A 23,123-nucleotide genomic window follows, 5' to 3' on the forward strand; every position below is an offset into this window, starting at 1 on the left:
TCAAATCAGAAGACCCTAACAGACTTCTTTGATCTTATGATTAGTGGAGGCAAGTAATACTGTAGCTTTTCAATCAGCAAATATCATCAATAAAGTAATGAATCAAGCGAAAAGCGCTTTGTAGGATTCAATATTTCATAAAAGATAGCTTGAGACTTTGTGCAATCGCACAGTTCCCTCCTTGTTTTCAGATCACATAAGGCACATTGTAGCCAGATTGTGAATGGCGAAGTGTAGCAAGTAGAAACCTTCAACAGTGTGTTCCCCATTGAAAGGCCTACAGCTCAAAATTTATTTTAGGAGTCAAAATCATTGGTATAAACAGATAATGCTCTGTGTCTTGCTGTCAGTAGCGATGCTTCCAGTCATTTCAAAGCAACAGTGGACATAAGTTCAGGCAGGTGGAATCTGACACACATAGGCTCCTTCAAAGTTACTTCAGAAAACTTCGACGTTACCAGGAATTTTTGCTCAGTAATTGCTATGTCCACAAGCTTGCAGCATTTGTAACAGTTTTCTAGAAACACCATAGTTAATTTTGTAGGACGGCCAATATTCAAGATGAAATCTATTGATACTACTGCTTAATACAATGTGTTTGGCAAGACAAACCTTACTGTGAGGAGTGGAAAGACCTTGGAACATTAAAAAAAGAAAAAAGCATTACAGTGAGGTGGCTTCTGTCTGCTTGACTTGTCATTTTTATTTCTCTTCACAGCAGCTGGAAGGACCTTGAAAATGCTTAACTACTTTTACTGCAAATTTATTTTTGCAACCCTGTTTATGTGTGAACAGGAATAGCCCAAGAGTAGACCTGTGCTGATGCCAACTGGTCTAGTTCAGTGGCTCCTGACTTCTTGTCCTGAGGTTTGTGAATTTTTTTCAGGGATCAAGAATAATAACTGGGAAAAACATGCTAATTAGAAGTTGGTTTGCATTTACAGCATTGGAATATTGGAACATTTTTAAGGGCCTGCCAACTGAGAAAAGGTAGAAAACACTGATTTAGTTATCCAACTTCATAAAGCAGTGGGTTTACGCAGTTAGATGCGATTATGTGGTAAGATATGGACATTTCTTCATCTCACAAAACACACAGAGTGGCACATGCGAGGCTGTGCCTTTTGTTTCTTCCTGTGCTTCTCCTGCAGTGTCACATCTGGCACATGTTGCATAGGCTGGTTATACACAGCAACCTTTCCTATGCTGCTGTGTTCCCAGAGTGTGCAGGTTCTTATCCATAAGGGCTGGTGGATCCTTAATTGCTTGTCAGGGCAGCAACAGTTAGCTAGTGCCTCTTGTCCTTTCATTTAGGCTGCCTAATGAGACTCAAAATACGATCAGCAACTCTGTAGTATGTGTTCCGTATTAAAAGAAAATCACTGACTGTAGGCAGGAGGTCATTCAGCATTGCCACTAACAGGTTTTGATATTTCTGCATTAAAACCCAAGCCAAACATTATAGGCACTGAACCATCTGCAGGCATAAGGGGGCTTATTGTTACTTAACTTCTTAGCACAAATGAAGAGGTCTGTTATGCACTTCTATCTGCTTTTGTGTGATCAGTGCTCCCAAACAATGAATCCTCTGCTGCCGTTGCTGCTGTGTCAGAGTTGAATGAGATGCAAAGAAGTTCTTTTATTTTATGAAGTGTGTGTTGTTGCTCTCTGCTCCCTCACAGCAACATGATCTGACAATAAAAGAGACAGCTTTTCATAACATAATGTCAATAGTGTTTTTCTAGAATAGCTTGTCATACCTGTAACCCTCCTCCCAGCGGTTCAGCTGTCTGTGATCCAAGCCTCAGCTTGAACACTGCATGCTTGTGTAACCCCAGCTTAGACTTCTGAGAAACCTGCTAAACTGATAGAAAGAGCTGCAAAAGCTTATATAGAGCAGAGCCTGTGACACGAGAAAGGTGAAACTGCAGAGATAAGGTTGCTGAGAAGGGTACAGTTGGCAGCTCAAGGATTCAAAAGGAGAAACAGACATGGAAAGATAAACAATCCTAAGGAGACCAAGGACAGCAACTGTGCAGCACTGAGGATCATCCTGTCCCATGGAAAAATAGAGAAAACCCTCCTCATGTGATTTGCCTGGCTGGCAAACGTTAGTTCTATGTCATCTCTGGAGCAGTGAACTTCTCAGCCATTGGACTGGCAGATTGTTATTCCTATCAATTAATTTTGTGTATTGGCCAATAGTGAGCTGGATTGTACTTTTACATGGTGTGTACCCTCCTTCCAGAATCTCTTTGTGCATGGCAGAAGTTGCCTAAAGTGACCCAGAGTGGGACTGTTGCATAGCCGAGAACTTGCCTGCAGAGAAAACCACATCAAATCATGCCTTTGGTTTGCCTGAGTGCAGCTTATATTGCCCACATCTTTTTTTAAACCTTTCTAACTCCTCCTTCAGAACAAGGCCAGGTTATTAAAAAACACCTTCAGATCTTTCGTGCCTAGGCTTTTGAAGTTCAGCTGTAGTTTTTCCAGTCAGAGCTTCAGTCGTGCATCACAGCTGGTTTCTGTAGCTGTACTGCCTCTTCACAATCTAGGTCTGATTTTTGTGAATTGGCTTCATTTCCAAAACATTGATGCATGTAAGGAAAGAACGAGAGGGACAGATACTTTATCTGAAATTTTTCTGGCAGTGTCAGAACTGAGAAGTTGTTTTATAAACAGTTAAGTGAAATAGTTTTGTAGGTGCAGGAGCTTACACAAGGACAAGGGCTGCCTAAAGCAGGCAATATTAGAAAACTATGAAAGAGTGGATGAAATCTGAGACACTTTATTCAACAGTAAAATTATGAATGATTAAAGAGAAGAGTGAAGTATTTTCTTCTTAATGTGGAGCAGTTCTAAACTTTTTGCTGTGGTGATGTTGGTTATATATTGCATAATGTGTGAAATATGTGTCTGCCTACAGCAGCCAGCCACATAAACCAGAATTCCAAAGATTTGCCAAAGTAAATTGGTGTCAGGGGCTTCTATGTTTATAATGGAGACTTCACCAGAACAGAACTTGCTACTGAATCTGGCTGGATTGCTGACCTGAAGCCTCCTTTGTTGCCATCATATTCCACTGGTGGCACTTGGCACAACTATGGGAGCTCGCTGAAGATGTGGGACACAGCATATGTTGTCAACCTAGACGAATTATAAGGACAGTGGAACTAAAGTATGCGTATAAGTCAGCAGTCATGTAATCTCTCTTGGATGGAAAAAAGCCTTAACAAAATACCAGCTCGTCTGAGAAGAATTTGAGAGAACTTTTTTTTACAATATAAAACTGCTTTGGCTGAAGGTCTGCAGGAAGATGGGGAGATACAGGCACAGCAGGCAGGCAGGCAGGAGGCATTTTGTCCTGGATGGGTGCTCAAGACAAGGCTAAATCCTTTTCAAACACTGAATTAATCAATAAAAATGGTACATGTGCTAATCTGGAAAAGCCAAAGACTTGGAAGTTGCACACCCAGATGAACATAGCCAAAACTAAGGATCCAGATTTTGTATCCACACATCTAGAAACTCGTTGTCTTTGTAATTTCTGGCCCCGTTTTTTGTCCTAATAAGTGGGGCCAGGGAGTGAGAATGTGGCTCCTCATAAATTTCGATCTGTTATTTTCTAACTGCATTTAGGTGCCAATTAACCTAAACATTTGAAACTGTCTAGATCAGATATTATTAGCTGCAACTCAATGGCTGTTCTATTAGCTGAAGGCAGCGCAATTATCTTCTTGTCCCTGCTAATCTGTGGCTTAGTTTTTTGTATGTTTCTATATCCAGAACTATTTCCCATGCATGACTCAAATTTAAGCCAAATTATGCTTATTTTTTGTAGTATCATAGTTCATCCCTATATAAAATATTATTTATAGATGTATATTATTATATGCATATATATTTATATATACATATCGCTATATAGATAGATATCTCTATGTAGATAGGTAGATAGATTGCATTGTCTATATTCATAATATGTCTGTGAAGAATCTTCTCCTGTTATGCAAGCTCATCCACTCTGCTTCAACAAATACTATAATACTATTAAACCTGTGCTGTGTTAGTTATCTCTACAGAACAACATATTTCTGAAAGCAGATAAATTAGAGCTCCAGTTCTAGTGGAGCAGATTGTATAATCTTTTTGTGCTGAGATATGTTACAACAGAGGTTAAACTGGGCTATGATGTGAGGAGACAGAAAGCTGGCTTGTACCTTTAGAGACAGCTGGTGAATTCTGGCATGCCTGCTCATGCACTATTAGCACTATTTAAACACATAATGACATCAGATCCTGTTGCCCCTCTTTTAACCTTATCTTTGTTAAGTGCTACTTCAGAGAATATTCCTCCCTCCCTAAAATATTATGGTACATCAAACTTATTAAGACCTGAAGAAATAGGGAGGAAACACTGGGAAAGGGAAGTCAGGGAGGAAATAATGATTAACGAGATTAATGGTAAAGTAAAAAGGAAATGAAGAGAACATAAAAAGGAAATCAGAGCATGAGAAGAGTATTTATCAACGAGATTAAGAATTGTGTCATCAGTTGCCATGCCGAATCTAAGGTGCGCGCAGAAATTGAGAAGCAATAGTTGCAAGTAGGATATATTAGAGCAGAATTAGTAGCTGGAGAAGTGGAAAATCTGTCAACCTGTGTTTACAGTATCAGGTTGATGTAGACTTTTTACTGCCATTCATCACTATAATTGTTACCATTTAAATTGTCATTACCTTCGGGGTCTTTAAATCTCATCATCATTTTACTCCATTAATATTGCTTAGCAGTACAAAGGATTTTTACATGTTTCCTTGCATCTCACCTGTTTTGACTCAAAGCACACTGAATCTCAAAGGTATACTGAAATCTGGACTTTTTGAGATAGTGTATGGCAATAATTGCCTGGTGATACTCTTCACAAATGAGCAGCTGGTTTCAACTTCTGCTCCTTGACAGATGGACTTTTAGAGACTTACTAATCTAAGGAGCTGCAAGGAGAAACCTGGGGTGCTGAGAGTCCTGGGGCAGCAGGAGCTGGGTGGGGAGAGACCCTGATGTGAAGTTCCAGACCTCAGAGGCTTGGAGGACCCCATGGTTCTGGCACATGAGCCCACCAGGAGCCCAGGCTTCACAACCGGTGTTCCTATCAATGCTGTGCGCCCCAGCCATACTCCAGGCGTGGGAGCCACGCAAACTACCCTTACAAGCTCAAACCAAAGGGACTCGCTGCTTTAAAAAAATCCGTATGCTTTCACTTCTTAGAAGGCCTTTGCGAGACCTTGTTTTATTAAGATCAATTGTGTATGTGATACGTTGTAATATAAAAACACTATATTGTTTGACAGAAGGGCTTTCTTTCGCTACAGTGCCGAAGCAGCTGCTACTGGCAACGTGGAAAATGTGGAATTTTAGCCGCTTCTGAGGGACAGAAGGCAGCTAAAGAGATCATTTCAGGTAAGAAAAAAACCACTAACAATCCAAAATAGATTCTTGTTTCCTTAACATGTAGTTTGAAATGGCCAAGTCATTCTGGCTGTAGCATCAACACGACATGATGCATGAGCTGGTAGTTGATTCTTACACTTTTATAAAATAACCAGTCAAATATACTGTTAAGCTCCAATATTGTCAGAAAGTGAAAAGGATATATCCAGGTTCTGTTAATACATGAAAAGGCTGCCTATACATTGTGAAAACTCTTCCTAACCTGAAAGAACCACATCACAGGAATTGAAATAAGCCTTGCATACAAGGGAGAGGAGAATGCACTTTTGTTATGTTGCCCACAGTGTTTAATATAATTGCTTACATATAGGAGCAAACTGTAGCAAATAGCAGTGCTCATTATCTCAAGCCTATTTTGGTTTTGAAAATGCAAAGAATGAGGAATTTAGAGTAACTGAAATCTGTACATGCTACTTACTTGAGTTTTGTTTCTATTAAAATTACCATATGGAAGTCACCAAAGAGAGTAATAAAATTTTGGAATTTGTTATTTTAAATTTGTTTGGTATATACACATAGATATACTGCTGCTTCCTTTTTTTACGCATAGAAAAGGGAGAAATTGTTATGTATGTGTGCATATTGTTTGATAGCAGGAAAATATCTTGTGTGGTCAAGAATTCTGAAGAGGCAGGGATAGAAGAGCTGGTTTTGTTGCTAGAAATGATGTCCTGAACTGCAGATACAGGGCTGGAATTCCAAATTTACAAACCCTTCTGAGTATCTGTGCCAAGAGACTTCATCCATCTTATCTCTGCTTTCCAGAAATCTTTTAATTTCTGAAAAACTTTAGTTTGGAAAAAAAACGAGACCAAAACCGAACAAAAAACCTCACCCAACAAAACAAACAACGAAAACCCAAACCAAGAATCAAGGAAAACTTCACTCTTTGACTCAGCCCCTGGAGGACTTGTAAGAGACATGACCACAGTATTTTGCTGTGAGAGAATATATAGGAATGTGGGTTTAAAAAGACTCAATTGTTTCTGTCTGAAGTCTGTTTCCCTGTAGGCATTTTGCACAGTACGAGCTAAGCAGCCACATGCTGCCATCTACTGGCAAAAAGCACTATAGGTACTCAGAACAAAAACTGGCAAATACTGTCAAATTTATGTCGTAATTCTTTTAAAGTTGATATGCTGTAGAAGACAACCAGTAATTGAAAGACAAAGTCGACCAAAAAAAAATTCTCAGAATCAAAAAAAATGCTATGAAAATGAGTGAGACAAGTGCTATAAATCACAATAGTACGCAAGTGATCAATACGCAGTATGTAAAAGTCGTATTTCGCATTAGAGGGGAAATGTGGGAGAAAATAAACTACTTCTTTAGGAACAAGTTTCGTGTCTTTCCCAACATGCTGCAAACAAGAGAAATATGCAGCATTTCCCTCAAGTAAGACACTTGAGATTGAAACAGTTCTACAAATCTGAAAGCTGACGATTGTGCAGCCAAAGGGGAACGTTATGTGAACGTGTGCAGTAAACAGTATTCCATGTGAAAGAGATTGGGTAGCATAAATGACATTTTAATCCCCTCTGAACCTCTCTAACTTCACACACTTGAATGAGTAATGTGTGTTTCCACTTTTAACTCTCTCACTCAATGTTTTGGGACCAGGTCTGTGAGGAATGAGGGTTTGTATATGTGCAGTCTACACATCATCTGGGGAGAATATATAAGCAATAAGCATTCTTCAGGGCTTTTAATGGATCGCTCTGAAAACTGTTTTTCTGTGCGCAATCCACGTTGGTTTCCCAGGCTGCTGTACAACACACTAAGGGAGGGGTGTGGGGGGAAGATACTGTGTTTCTGTGAAAGTTGCCTGCTAAATTTTCCTAAATATTTTGTATGCGTATAGAGTAATATATGCAACTCTTCCCTCATTCCCGTGAAAAAGGAACCTATATAAAAATCCTGATGGCTTCATCATATGTCTGGATGTTGACTAGAGAGTAAAATCATTCTGTTTATGACCAAGGTTATCACCTGCCATTAGCGAGCTGACGTATTTGCATTTGCAGAAGAGTTATCCCTCTCCTAAGTACAGAAACATCTAGAGTCTCTTTGCTTTTTGAAACAATTATTGACTCTTAAGGAGTGAAATGGCAGAAGCAGTCCAAAGCATCTCATGTGAGCCCGTGTTCCTAGCGCTGGGTGCTTACCTATAGTATCCGAATGTGGATGAACTGTGTGTCCACTTGTTTCCCATCATGTCTTCCCAAACATCTCATCTTCTTGTTCCCTGAGTCATCTTCTCCCATTTCCCAGCTTTGCTTGATTCACCCGCCTTGTTGATGGTTGATAAATGGCTTTTGTGGTGAATGTAAAGCAGCTAAAAATCTCTGTGTTCAGTTAAAACTTTGTCATGATGAAGTTCACGTTCTGTCCTCTTTCTTGTTTATGGGCCATATCTGTCTTTAAAGTCTTCCTTATGCACATGTGAATGCCTCTTTTTGAATGAACGAATGTAATGCTGGGACAGGTTCTCTTATTATTTGAAATAATTAGTTGATTTGGTAAAACTTAGAATTCTGATCCAAAAATGAGGAAGAAAATGGCAAGCACTTTCATGAGTAATCTTCAGTATTTTTTTTTCTATCTCATTCAAAACACCACCAGAAACACTAAATGTACTTTAGAGAACAATAGATAATATTTGTGTTTGGATAGAGGAGTTTATTCGTTGATGAAGACAAAAGGTTGACAATAAGACTTGTAGGCTGATTTTCCTGTGATGGGCTGTTGGGTCTCTATGAAATTTTTGTATTATTTTACTATGCCAATAACTGGATTTTGTGACACTAACTTACAGCTGGCTGTTGATACTGTCCAGTAAGTAGTCCAAGACCTGGGCAAAAGCTGGAGAATTGGAAGCTGGACCTCAAAGTGCTCAAAGTTCGACTGAGGAGAGGCTGTGCCTTTTTCCAAGGACGTGTAGATAAATACCGCCACAGTGTTTGTAACCTTTGTGTAACCAGAGTGGTTGAAATTTCCTGATGTTTCCGCCTGCCTATAGACTGCCAAATAGCATCAATGATCTGAAAAAGGTGTTGGTTATGGAGCTGGTGCGGGGAGGGAGTGTTACACCCTTTTCGGTGTCTTTCCCTTCCATCCTTGCTTGGCTAAAGGAGCACAACAATTCTCATTTGATATTCAGCTTATTTTACATATTCAGCATATTTTACATTCAGCTTATTTTACATTTCCATAGAAACTGAAGGCTACTATGATGGACCAGTTATCCAAGACTGTCCTGAATCAGTCTGCAGAATAAAATGGCACAGGATGTACGCAGTGGTTAACAAGCTGGCCTGGCTACCATCCCTGTGGATTTCTTTCTATGTATTTCCATTTGGAGGTTGAAGAATTTGGCTCAGGGATGTCTAAATGGTGGCAACCTGCTGTCCTCAGCCAGCAGAGATGCGTGAATTATTACGGCATAAAAAACCCAAGCAAGCGACAGGCTGTTTTCCTTTGCCACCACCTTGGCCCCTTGCTTTTCTGCCTGCTAGAATTTGATTGTTGGAGTGCCCTGCATAAAGTTCATCGCTTTATTCAGACTTTCAGGGTGAGGGTGAGGGCATGTGAGTGTCCATCCCCACTGTTTTGATTTTGGTCGACGTCCAAAATCCGATGGCACCTGTTTTCTAGTTCTGGATGGGCTGCAGTCCAAGTTGATGGAAATGTCGTGAACAGCTGATCTTGAAGCAAGGACTGTTGAAACACTCGTGTTTTACAGTCTTAAGCCCATTTTTAGCACCAAACAAATAATGTTATGGTATACTGAGCAGCAGAAAATATCCCATGTTCTTTCTATTATTTTCTCTTGAAATTTTGTCGAAAACCTTATCGATACTGCTGCTTTCAAATTTCAAATGTATGTTCCGGTACAGTCATAAAATCAAGCCTTGACTCTGAACCTGCCCCACACCTGAATCCAGATCTGATTATTGCTTCCTGAGAGTATATCTAATGAACAAAATTGGTAGGAGGTTGGATATGAAAAGATACAAGCTTGTACTAAATTAACCTCTAACTAAAGAACATGCTGAAAGAGGTTAAACCCAAAACCTTATAAGAATATATACATATTTTGTGAGTCTTCTGTATGGCAAGATTGTTTGAAGCCTTGCCATGAGGTACAGATCAGCCAGGTACAGAAACATATAAGGTCTTAATGTTATACCCAGCCCTAAATAATTTCAACACAACTTTGTCTTGTATTAGGACCCGTGCTCCCTCATGCTGAATATTTCCTGAATTTTTGTATATGGGCTCATGGAAAAGTACAGCAGGTGCAATGGACATGGAAGATTTTATCCAAGTGTTGCTACCCTGACTGATTTTTGTAGTCAGTCTCTTTGCGTACTGGGTTGGTGGGCTATCTCTGGTAACAAAGCAAGTTCCTTCGAGCTTTTAAGCAGGTTTTAAGCTGAGGGTTTGGCTAAATTTATGGGCCAGAGTATTTTATTGATAAAAGAGCTTGCCAGACTCCTTTGGCAATGCTCTCTTTTCACTTAAGGACCTTGGTGTAAATCTTTTTAATGGTTCAGCTACAAAAAATTTCAAAGAATCTTTCCCCACTTCTTAACCATTGCGCTATCATCTGTGTAAATCATCTTGCTTACTCATTCTCTTAGCTACTTTAGATTGTTAGTCTTAATGACAGCATTGCAGTAAAAGTGGAAAAAAAGTATTTTAAACTGTCATTAGTCCATAAAACTTTGATCATTTATAGTAAGTGGGAATTAATCTTGGACTTTTAAGAGAAGGGAGAGGTCAGTGAGACCATCCCTACTCAGCTGTGCACCCCTGTGATAAAGCGCCCCTCAAGGGAAAAAAAAAGATGGAAATGTAATTATTAAGTGTTCTAAAACTTGGATACAGCGAGTCTTTAAGTTATAAAATATGACGCAATAAGTACTGAGGCCTTTTTCCTTGAACCTTTCCTGTACTTTAATTTAGCGTTACGTATTTTAGAGTAGGAGTTATTTTAGTGGCACAAAGTTTGATTGCAGTAAATCATCTCAGAGTTATCATTGTCATCATTCAGCACTTCCTGAAATGTAAATGCGATGCTGATTTTAGTCCTGAAAAAAGGACTTTTCGCTGTATGTTCTGTATATGCATTAATTATAATAACTGTGAATAATAACTGCGGGAAACTCTTCCAGAGGAAATATGGGTCCAGTGTAGAGAAATCTTACAATATCATTAGCATTTTTTCTAGTTAAATCTTTAAGAAAGCCTTGTGTGAGATAGAAAGTCTTCTTTGGGACCTTGTGATTTATTAATATGAACTTCAACCACAGCCTCTATTTTTGCCAAGCTTCTTTAATATTGATACACTGGAATGCATGACCAGATCTTAAATATACTAAAACCAGGCTTTTACTGTAATTTTTAAGATATATCATTTGGCAGATTAAGGCTCAGTCACTTGAAATGCCAATCCTTTATATGCAAATAATCTTTGAGATAAATTTTGGATTACCTGAAAACAGAAGTACTGCTGAAGTGTGCAGGTCTCATTCAAAACAACTCACTTCAAAAATTTCCAGACTTCAAAGCACTGGATAAGTATATAGGAACTTGTCTTTTAAAACAACAGTGAGATATTTGGTTTGCTTTTTAATAGATGTAATTTGTAGCCCATCTGAAGACACATTCCTGCCCTTCTATCAGGCATCGTTCTAGTTCACTTGATGGCTTTCCCCATCCTGTTTCGCAGCTTATGCAAACCCCATTTAGACTCTATTTTTTTTGTGCTTACTTTCAACAGAAACATTTACTTGTGGCACTAATTTGGTGAAAATCTGATTATCCCCTTTAAGTGAGCAGAATATAAAAAATACACTGTGTCAAGCCTGCTATATAGAATAATCTGACTGGTTTTGGAATACTGTTGCGCCTTGTGCGGTTTTTCTTGTGTTGGTGAAGAGGTGCAACGTGCTGCTTTGTTGATGTGAACTCATGTGTTTGTTTTGCTGTTCCTCTTCGATAAAAAACAAGAAGCTTTAACAGGAGTAACCATCTATGCGAATGGACTAAACTGGCACATGGACTACCTTCCTTAAATATGTATACAGCTGTTGGGGGAATGCAAAAATTGTTTTGAGCAGAAACTGTACGTGGTGTGTACTATACTTAAGAGATTTGCCGTGTTTCCTCTTTCCCTGGTAATTTGTAAAAACTCAGGTTGCATAAAATACAGTGTAAACACTGGGTAAACATCTTTATTGAATTTCAACCTGGGTTATGAGTAATGGTTTTGAAGTCTTAGCACTCAGCCTACAATATATGCATTTCAAAAGGGCTCGTTCCTAGCTTGCTTTATGTAGCATCCTTGCAAGTAGTTTTTTATTATTGATTTTTGTTGTTGTGTTTTCCTACAAGATTTACTAGATGTACTGGAGGTGTCCTTTGTACAATTTCATTTTCTTTTATTGGTTCCCTTAGGACATTGTTATCCTTTGAATAAACACAGAAAACTCCGTTCTCCTTCTCCTGTTTGGATTTCTTCCATACTCTTTATTTCTATTTGAACAACGAGATTGGTCAGGGAATTCAGAATTAAGACTCCATTTCACATTCTCTTCCTTGCTTGTGTTGCAACTAATATTGTCCTCAGGGTATTTAATAAAATGAGACAGGAATGCATCCTGAAAAAACTGTAGGGCCACGTGTAAGTTCCGGAATGCACAAGATGACGTAGTGTGTGAAAATGTTATTAAACTCAAAAGAGCTGATAGGAAAAAGTTTACAGGCAGAATTACTCTATGAGGAGGAAGTGTATGTCAGAATTAGAATGTGATATTCACACAGTAGGAGAAAACTCTTTTGAAGTTTATTCCACTTGCAGATCTCTTCTTCTTTTCTGCCACTGTTTATCTTTCTGTAGTCTGACTCCTACTTTCCGTTTATTAAGAAAACCCCTTTAAAATGAAGTTATAATGCAGTGGCGCAAGCAATTTTGCTTCAGTCATGGTAAAGAGAACAAAAGAGAGTCTTCTCTCAGCTTGTTTATCCCAAAGGGATGGATGGTTTCTGCTATGGTTTCAAGAGAGAGAGATACTTAAATGCTGTATTTTCTACTGACCCTAAGATGTCAAGGAATTAAAAAAAAAAAAAAAAAAGAATAAAGGAAAGAAGAGCACAGCTATCTTTAAATTAAAAAGCTCAGCAAGAATATTTTTTCATCCTCATTTTATTTGTTCTCTAAAGCTTTGTTCGGGGAAAAAAAAAATCCAAAATTCAGCTGGAGTAGGAATGAAAGAGAAATGTGCCAGACCTTTCAAAAAAGCCCCCAAAACAAGCTGGAAGGCGTCCTCTTAGTGCAGGATGTGAGGGATGAGTTCTGCCTTAATTGCAAGGATGCGAAAACTCAGAAAATTGTAGAGCTGCTTGAAGTTCATGCATCACATAAAAGTAGAGTCAGATTGTGCTGTCACAAAGAGTCCTTTCTTTGGTTTTCATTTTGTTGGTTTTTAATGTAAACCAGATTTATTTTAGACTTAATTACATGCTGCTAGTCCTGGTTTAAGCCATGAACTCTTCACTTTACTGGAAGCACCGCAGAAAGATGTAAGTCAGAAGCACTTTTAGTGAAACTATTCTTGCTCCTCTGCTTTGGTATCATGTCAAACCCTTAATGTTTATTACTTTGTTATGCATTTGTGTTTGAATGAGCTGCTTAGTGAGGCTCCATCTGCTCAGTCCTGGTAGAGTCCAGGAGGATGCGAAGGATTTGGTTACAGTGTTTGAAGAGCAGTCGATAACTCCGGTACGGTGGCCAACACTCCCTGCCCTCACTTCAGAGCTCTGCAGATTAACTGGCATTAATGCAAATATTCACAGCTGCACGTGGAATATTACCGAGAACACGATGGCTCCGTGTTTGCCTTGCATATGCTCATTTGCCTACAAATAGGTGTAGAGTCTTGTTCTGGTTTTCTTTTTTTTTTTTTTCTCCTTTTCTTTTTTCTCTCTTAAGAAAGTACACAAGCATGGCTGAAGCTATTTTGGTCAGTGTATGGGACAGTTGTTTGTTTCCTTCAAAGTGTGTTCTAAAGACTCACATATTATTGATGTCAGACCAATGAATTTGTAGCTCCCAAGTTATCCCATCCAACCTTTTAAAACATACACAGTATATTTTCTCTTTTCAAGCCTGAACTTGTTAGCTTTATTAGACAAACCATGCTGTCAGGCTTTATTAATGGTAACTATTGGGTGTATTCAATTTGAGGACACCAAGCTTTACTCTTTCTTGGAATTCAGCAACGTCTGTTCCTCAGCCTCATTACAGTTACCTGTCCCATCTCTGCAGGAAGGTTGGGAGTTGTCATCTCAGTGAGGATTCCCCGAGACTGACTTGGGTGTCTCAGTCTAGAAGCCTAAATGGGGAACAAAGCTGTTCCACACGATTCAGAGGCAGGAACTGATAGATTCCCTCTTGAGGTGTGTAGATTGAATGCCTAAAGTTAAACAATCTAAACATCATTTTTAGAATTTTTAGTCATAGCTAGATTAGCTGTAATTTATGCCTGACCATGGTTTATTGCATCCCTGATTCGTATTTCCCTGCTCTTTCACATATTGCTGAAGAATACTTCTGTTCTAAATTTTGCTACAGATTCTCATTCTGTATGGTTGCTGATAGTTTTTACTTTTTTCTTTTAGGTCTTGAGATCACATTTGATCCTGAAAAGGAAGCAGCTTTCTTTGCTGAATGGTCTTTTTTTTGTTTTTATTCCCTGTAGCCTCTGCATATTTATAACACCATTCTGGGGTGGTTTTAGCTCAGTGTGAAACTCTTTTTTACTAGCTTTTAATCTTTACTTGAAACAGAAATGCCAAGTACATTTTGAACTTAAAAACCTTCAAAAGCTAAAAGATGTTTTTGGCCCAGTAATAGCTAGTATTTTCAAAAGGTTAAATTGTGTGGAAGATGTACTTATAAAATTAGTGATGAATCCAGCCTGATAAATTCTGCAGTTTGATGTACACTTTAAATATACCACATCATGCAGCTTTATATCAGTCTTCTATGTTGGCATCTACGACTGGCACGGATGAGAAGGCAGCTGCCGACTCCAGATCTTGTTTGTGATTCTGCAGCCTTTACAGAAATGTCCTGGCCGGGTATGGTCTTTGGTTGCATTAACACTCATGTTAAATTTCAAAGAACTTCCACTGAAAGGAAGCGTGAAGAATATCTCAAAATAAAGCTGATTTTACCACTTTGGCCATCAGCGGAGTGTCGCTGCCCCTGCACGGTCTGTAGGCTTGGTCAGAAAGCACTGGAGGTATGCGAGTGTTTGCTTAGAGGGAGAAACAGGAATCAAGCAACAGGTACCTGATTTGATCCCTTGGTGGACTTGGCTTTGCCTGATAACATGAGGCGAGCCAGCAAAGTGTGGTTTTGCAGCACCCTGGGGCACAACAAAATTTGGGATGGATTCTGTGTCCTGCAGTTGTTGGGCTATGGCTAGTTGTATTATTGCACTTGAGGATGTGCTCAGATTCTGTTTAAACAATAATTAAATTTCATTTGTAGGTGCTGACTGAATACGTGGAAAGACAGACAAAATAATCAAGGACACAATTATTCACAAAGTCAATGGAAATCGTAATAATCTTATAAAGTGCCACTTCCTTTCTTTTATAAAACTGCTGCATTGTTCACATTTCATATTTTTCTCTGTACAGGTCAATTCAATTTTAGGTAATTAAATACACTTTTTCACTCTTATTGGCCTTCAAAGGCTACTGTACATCACCAATTTATATAAACTACACTTGCACAGTCTATATTTAACTTCCCCTACTTGAACAAAGTGTTTGGCTATTGACCTTTTCAGGGTCACACCTGTGTATATTACTGAATAACAGCCAATTTGTTGTTCTAATCTGTTATGTGCTCTACATGTTTGATCAGACCTACAACCCAAATAATTTAATTTTATTTAAAGATACAGAATTATTCTTGCTGGAAGATCAGGGAGGTTTGTGTTAAGAAATCCGAAATTTTTGCTATGGCTCACAAGTGCCTGACAATCATTAGAGGAAGTCTCAGTATTCTAATATTTTGGGACTTTTTTAACATTAAGCTTTATTTCAGAATTGTAACACCTCCATATCTATGAAACCTAAACCAGAGAAGCTCTTAAGTTAAAAATATTAAACTTCCATAGTTTCATTGCAGTAGACCAGATTAAAATTTATCTGTATGCATGTGCTAATGGTACCTAATTATCAGATACCAGCTAATATTGTCTTTTTCAGTCACTTTCAGTGAATGTCTAAATGGATTTTATAATATATAAATATTTTAAGGTCATCTGTTCATCTATGAATTCATTTCTGCACACAGGTCTACTTGCCACACGGAAACAGGCACAAAAATAAAAGCATATAATGTGATTTCTGCATTTTTAATTATATAATCAATTATAAAATGCAGACCTCTACAAAGATGAATATATACAAATATATGCACATTTTAAAATGAGTTATTAAGCACCATCTTATTTAATGAGATGTTGGGGTGCGAAGATGAGCAGAATGCACAGTCCAACTAAGGCAGTAGGCTGTGGCGCTGCTGTTACTGTCAGTCACAAGTTTAAAATACTCCTGATCACAAGCCTTTCTGTCAGCAACCTTGAATTAAATTTCACGAAGCTCCTCATTAACACAGAAATGCACGCTAACCTCATGAAGTTGGAGGGTTTTTACTGTACAGGGGACTTGCTAAATCTTGCATTAATTTCATTCAGAGATGAACACCTAAAGTAATAGCTGCAATTTAGCATCTATGCTATTATTATTCACATTATATTGCATGCATTAAAATTATTTATTTTGCCAATGCAAAAAGCAAAACAAACAAAACAAACCTCAACAAAACTGGAGGCGTTTTCATTTTTTTTTTCTGGATTACTAACAGGCATCCAAGAGCCATCTGCAGAGGGCTCAGGCACCTCAGAATATATTGAATACTTCAATTTCCTCTCTGTCACTACATCACAGTGTTCAAGGCCACTTCAGTGCCTATTTGTCATGCTTGTAAGCACCTGAAATCTGATTTTTCTTACTCACTGCGTAGCATACGCAAACACCCATATAGAAAGAGCCATGATGGTATTCCAAAGTTTGGTGAACACAACACTTAATCAGTGCCATGAAATTTGTTTTAGCTATAGTTTCATATACAATCAAAACCAGAGGTACTATTTTCATTTTCCAAGGTGACGCAGAGTTATTAGCAACTGAAACCTATCCTTAAATTTTGAGGCAAACTGAGCTGTGGGCTTCATTTCTGCCTAAAATGACCATAGCGAAGTACCAGTCCTGAAAAAAATTGGGGCTTGGACATTATCTGATGTAAATTTCCGATTCTGCATAACAGATTGACTTGTCAGGGATTCACAAGAAAGCTCAAATTATGTACCGCATGTCATTAAATAACCACACAGAAGGGTTTTTTGTTATTTTTCCCCTCATCGGCACAGAGCTCTCCCTTTTTCTTCCAGCCCTGTACGTCGCTCAGCTGCTCTGCTGACATTTGGTTGTGGAACAGCAGTTCTGCGTTCAGGGACCCTCTGAGTGGAGATTGCACAATACGCTGGGTTTGAGCTAAGTTACTAAAATGCTTATTTCAGTTCTGTGTCTTTAGAATGTAAAACGGAACAAATACACTGAGCAGAGCATCTTTACCAACTCCTCCTCTCCGTGACTGGCTCCATGGCTTGTATTGGCCAGCAGGGATGGGACGGTACCTCCTTCAGTATCATAGAATCATAGAATCAGTTTGGTTTGAAGAGACCCTTAAGATCATCAAGTCCAACCAATATCTTTATGGAATTAAGCTTGTAGCAAACACGTAGAGGTCAGGCACTCTGTACATCACTTCTTAGCTGATGTTCACCTCTATATATTATTCTGCGTTAGCTTGATCACGTTCTCGGTTTGGGATACACCAAGGTGGTCGCTCATGTTCCTGCTCATTTCAACACTGGTCAGTTTTAGTGCAGTTCGGGTAGCGGTTGGTCTAGAAGCACACACACAGAACTATGTTAGGATGTAGGGGGATGTTAGATGTTTGTGTTGTCATTTTTAATCAGCATCTGAATATTGGCAATTCTTTTTCCGTAAAACCATAGTTTCATTTTCCAAGACCCAAGTCTTGTTGAAATCCGAATAAATCTGGATATTGACAGATAAGTTCGGGCAATTCCTGACTGTATAAGTTCGGGCAATTCCTGACTGTACAGTTTTAGAAGCCATTGCCCCAACTGTATGTCTTGTGGCAGAGTAAGTGGCTGGTGGAGCTGGCAAAAGTAACCAGATCCTTAACCACCACAACTAACAGTCCAATGTGCCCTTTGAAACTACTGTTGATCTAGTTTCAGCTTTTATGTCAGTCCAGGAACAGTGGTACCTCCAGGATTTAATCTGTTTCTGCTGGTACAGGCAGCAACTTTCAGCAGATGGAGGTGATGGGCAACAAATTCCAAATCACTGGTGCAGGAATTGCCCAACCTTGTCTTTTAACAGCCTTTATTTTCTACATTACTTAGATCATTAAGTTTTCTTTTTATTTTTTTTTTCTTTCTTTATTTTTGGCATCTGCTAAACTACTTATGAAAGAGAACCAGATCTGGAGGGTAATGCAGTGAAATTACTAGCCTTTTAGAATCAGATCATTACGCCAACATGAGAAGATCAGTGACTATAAATAATGTCAGTAAAAATAAGTTCCCTAATTCTTATTTACATTATGGCTATTTTTGGACCCCTTTATACTCTTCGAGGCCATAAGATCTTTAAAGTCCATAATGGAAATGAGAATGGGTCTTTTAAATAGTTTTAATTAAACAGTTTAACCACCTTAATTAAAACATTTTGAGAGTGCTGGTGTTTTCCTAACAGCAGTGACTTTTAAAGTAATTATTCCTGCGTATTTCCCATCCTGGGGGAAGCTGGACCATGTGGGTATGGGCAAACACACCAAGATGACAGTGAGAAATCATTTCTGCCCAGCAGAGGATGTGTAATACGTTAGTGGCAGCTGAAATGTGCCAATCAACAGAATGTCTCATGCAATGAAGTACACTGCAATGTTTCGGCATTTGCTGAATTGTCAAGACGCACCGTAACATGCATTTTATTTCTCCTTCGTCTCATTACAGATGCTAAAATAAGCAGTAACGTGCTTTATGGAACAGAAAAGTAGTCTTTGATTTTTACCCTGACCCTAGCCGGACTCAGCTGTATTTTATGCAGTGCAGGAATGGTTTGGGTTGCTTTTGTTGGCTGTTTCTCCTCAGGTCTGTCTTGCTGGTGCTGCAGTGGTCCTGACCTATGCTTGGCTAGTCCAGGCTTGGAGCTTTGCGCCTACACAGCACAGATACTGGGCGTTCCAGAGGCTGCCTCTTACCTCAGCCAGAAACGCTCGCTTAGGCTGTTATCTTTCACAGCACCTGTTATGAAAGCCTGTCTTTTCCACTCAGATTTTCTTTGAGCAGTGTAGCAAATAAAAATAATAGGTTGCAGTGGCAACAAACCAGCACAGAGTAGGACCTTCCCATCCTGCAGCCTGGCTCCCCTTTCCTACGCAGGTGTCTTGAATCAGTTTGTTATACCTTCTATCATGATGCTCAAATTTCTGTCGTGCATTTCTGATACGCTGATTACTGTACATCCATGTATTTAGCATACGCTCAGGCTGCAGTCACTGGCAGCACCACGTGTTCTTTAAACGTTAGCCTTCAAAATTTCAGAGTCTCATAACTTCTTTCATACTCATAACTATTGCAGGTATCCTTGGTAGACCTTTTTTAGTTAATAAGATACGAATATCCTCTGTTACTGTTACCTAGTCTGGCATTCACAATCTCAAGTTCCCCTCCATCATTTCATTTGCACAGGCACAGTAGTTAAGACTCTGTATTTCTCTACACATAGTATTCTTTAAAGTTACAATTTTTAACAGATTTTCCACCCAGCTAGACATTTCAGAAGTTCTAATAATCATAGAAAATAGTGCCGAAAGGGGTCTGGATGGAATATGCATTCTGTGTGAGGTTTACTTTGCTTGCAAAGGCTCGTCATGTTAGTGATATGCAACACCTCAAAAATCATTTTCTGCTTGTCATTCTCCACATTTTTTTGTGTGGTAGATAATTCCTCTTCATGTATAGTACTACGTATATTTCTATATTGAAATGCATCTTTTAAATAATGTTTCTCCTTTTATTTTTCTAAGTTCATCTCTAATTCTAGTCCTACCCTCCAAAGCTATCGCCTGTAAATTTAAATCTTAATCCATCATTCAAACAAATCGTGAAAGCCTTTTTACTAATTCAAGCCCAGAATAAACCTGACAGGTCCTTCTGATGGAAATAGAGCCCTGCCTCTGACTGATTCTATTTTTGGAAATCCCCTTTATAGGCATGTTCAGTTCCTCCTTTTTTCGCTCTTCCGTTGATATGCATACCTGGATGCCCCTCATTTTCACTCAGAATAATAGATCCTGGCACTGCCCAGAATTATAGATTTTTTCCATGAAGTCATTGCGTCTTTCAAGATTTTTTCTTATTATTCTGTTCTACAGCCTTCCTTTCCAGAGAACCATAAGCTCGTCATTTCATAGAATCATATGAAAAATAAGATTGAGGACGACCTCTTGAGTTATTCAACACATTTTCCATTTTCAAAGCCGGGCTGAACTTCAAAGTTACACCAGACTGCTCGGGGCCTTGCACCATCAAGCTCTGAAACTCTCCAAGGAGAAGGTTTCCACAGCCTCCCCGGACAACCTGTTCCAGTGCTTAACCGTGCTTGTAGTGAGAAACATTTTTCCTTAAGCATAAAAAAGAAAAAGGCAACAACCTTATTGCAACTTGTCATCATTGCTGCTTATCCTTTCACTGTGTTCCTCTCTTCGATTTCTGCCCAGCTTTCTTCCTCATCTCCATTTTAACCACCCTTTTTCCCGTGGCCTGTCCTGGGTGTCAGGCGTGTCCCAGCCCTTGTACTATCTCTGCAGTGATTATTGCTGCTGAAGTCTCCTCTTACGTGTGATTATCATCTAAAGGATTAATTTAATTGAGAATATAAAGTGAGATGACCCTCCCACACCTTATTTTTTACTGTTTGGTAAGATGTTATCCTCCTCTCATCCTCTTTTTTTCTTCTGATATAGGGCTGGTACTTTAGACAAAAATAAGCTCCGAGAGTTCCCATTTTCTCTATTTATTTGGAGAATTCATTACATTTTGCACCTTTTCATAGCAAAGATGTTATTTCCCTAGGAAAACTTAGCTTCATGACACGCTTTCAGGCTAAAGCTCAGCTGTCTGATCTTATCAGGACCTGACAGATGCCTTCCCTTTCCGCCAAGCACCGTTCTCTTCTTCAAAGAATTACCTTTTTCTGTAATCTTTGTGTTTAAAAATGATCTACATACATATGCTTGGAAAATAGGGTTTCCTTTAATAATGTGAAGGAAAGACAATCAGATGTTAGACAGAGATGCCATAACAAGTAGGATTACTTTTATCACTTCCTTATTTCATCACCCATTTCAGTGTAATTGTCCTATTTATATTGGCTTTTCCTTTGAAAGAACCAATAGCAATTTCCAAATCTTTAATTAAAACCTCACAACACTACTGTGATGTGAACATAGTAAATGAATGAGAGAAGATAAGGCCTTTCTAAATCAAATGATATGTTAAGTGTTTTGTTACACTAACAGGGGACACTTTCTTTGGTGCATCATGGTTCACTTGTATCAGGATGTCAAATCCTTGCAAGAGCTGGATTTCTTTGGGGGTTTGGGGGTGTTTTGTTTGGTTGTTTTGTTGTTGTGTGTGGCTTGTTTATTTATTTTAATTTTAACATAAATGCGTTACCTCATCTGGCTTCAGAGGGGGTCCACAAAAAGTTCCAGTGACACAGCTGAGGGGTCAGGAAAGAGAAGCTGGAGGAAGGACTGCCTGAAATTTGCCTTCTGCTGGGGAAAATGCATGCATATGTGCATCCTGATTTTCCATTAGCCATAATTTAGGTACCTGATTGTAGCACAGCAGTTCATGAGGACCTTTCCCAGCTCCCTAAATTATGATAAATATCTAAACATTAATTAAAACAACAACAAAACTCTCTTTGGTTGCCCATCTCTTGGCCAATTGCAGCACAGTCCTTGCAGAGCTGAGCATCCAGATACCTGTAACCAGAGGCTGCTTGGGAGTCCCAAATAGACACCAAATACTCTTTGTACGCACTCCTGGTCGGAGAGTGAGGGAGGGTTACAATGGTCAGAGCATTTGTAGGGGTCAGTGCTGACCTGGACTTGAACTAGGATTTCTCTTGGCATCACAGAGAATCTCCTCCTTGGTGGGCTCCCAGTTACTCTTCATCAGTGTCCTCTCTTCCTCCTCCTCTCCTGAGGAAGCCTGTATTCCTGTACAGCTTCAAAAGTGGGACGAATATTCAAGGTTTCTGAAACTCTGTATTACGTTGCAATAGCTACAGGATTTCAGTGGAAATAAGACACTGAGCTGCCTGGCTATGAATCTATATCCAAATTTTGAAAACGTTCTTGAAGAAAAATGTTCAGAGCAGACTGTTCAGTTCTTCTCACTATTAAGTAATGTTTTTTTCTTAGCTTTCACAAATTTCTACAGTATTTTTTGGCCCATAATAAGTAAATAATTTTCCCTTCCTCCCCCACAAGCCCCATGTTGATGCTTTAGAACCACTTTTTTTTCAACCTTCACAGGATTCCTGGTATAATATACCCCCCCCCAGATCTTTTGCCTTGGCAGCATACAGTCTATTTTAGCTAATTTTATACAAACCCTTTCTCTTAGCCTTGTACTATCTACTAGTTCTTACTATCAATCAGGACGTTACTGCTCGCTTTTGAAAAGTGGTATTTAGACAGCTGTCCTAGGTTCTATCTTTTTTGAGAGATTCTCTCAACATAGCGTGTGGTGTTTCATAGTGCAACAGGACATAACACAGAAAACAGCTTTTTTAGTGGAAGGAAGTTGAAGGTCTGTTACAAAAGAACCTGGTAACCAGCAGCATCAAAGATTTTTGTGTCTGAAATTTTCAGTGGACTCTAATTTATGGTTGTCTTCCTATGGTTTCTGTGAAACTGCTTATATGGTCTCATATGGACTATATATAAAGGGGGAGTATGTGATGATGCAAGATTAAGTACAGTGAGTAAAGATTTATTATTTACTATTTGCCTTTCAGAGAGGGCCAAAGCGAATCATTTTGGTGACTAGAAGATTTTTTTCAAAGGGTAAATTTGGCAGAGTTTTAATGTAGTCACTTGACTGAGAAGCTTGTCCTCTTGCTGCCTTAGGAACCACGAATCCTTCTGGTCACAAACACGTAACATCCAAAGAAAATTGCTTATGGGGAAACATTAAGCCCTACAATTTCATGAAAGGACCTAGGATGCATCTTTAGTGTCATGTAGTATGTATGTACATACATATATATATATATATATATGCTGCTGAAATCTTGTATAGATAGATTTGAAAAAGTGAAAGAAAAAGCTTAAATACTTACATCTTAACTGA

General features: G+C 38.8%; 1 protein-coding gene and 1 long non-coding RNA gene across 3 annotated transcripts in view; one reads left to right on the forward strand and one right to left on the reverse strand.

Moving 5' to 3' along the window:
- LOC135990468 (basic helix-loop-helix transcription factor scleraxis-like) overlaps positions 1–23,123 on the reverse strand; it is a 32,647-nt gene that overhangs the window by 5,106 nt on the left and 4,418 nt on the right. Inside the window, exon 3 of one of the 2 annotated variants that reach the window (XR_010606414.1) lies at positions 15,013–17,566. The exons of the other annotated variant lie outside the window; for it this stretch is intronic. The gene's annotated coding sequence lies outside the window, so the exon portion shown is untranslated. Of the gene's footprint in view, positions 1–15,012; positions 17,567–23,123 lie in introns of those variants that run through there. 2 annotated transcript variants of the gene reach the window in all.
- The window catches only part of LOC135990471 (uncharacterized), a 118,122-nt gene continuing 95,721 nt past the window's right edge, over positions 723–23,123 (forward strand). Inside the window, exons 1-2 of the long non-coding RNA XR_010606417.1 lie at positions 723–867; positions 5,373–5,460. This is a non-coding gene — a long non-coding RNA (uncharacterized LOC135990471). The remainder of the gene's footprint in view (positions 868–5,372; positions 5,461–23,123) is intronic.

This window comes from Caloenas nicobarica, chromosome 6, assembly GCF_036013445.1.
Source record: "Caloenas nicobarica isolate bCalNic1 chromosome 6, bCalNic1.hap1, whole genome shotgun sequence".
NCBI classification, from domain to species: domain Eukaryota; kingdom Metazoa; phylum Chordata; class Aves; order Columbiformes; family Columbidae; genus Caloenas; species Caloenas nicobarica.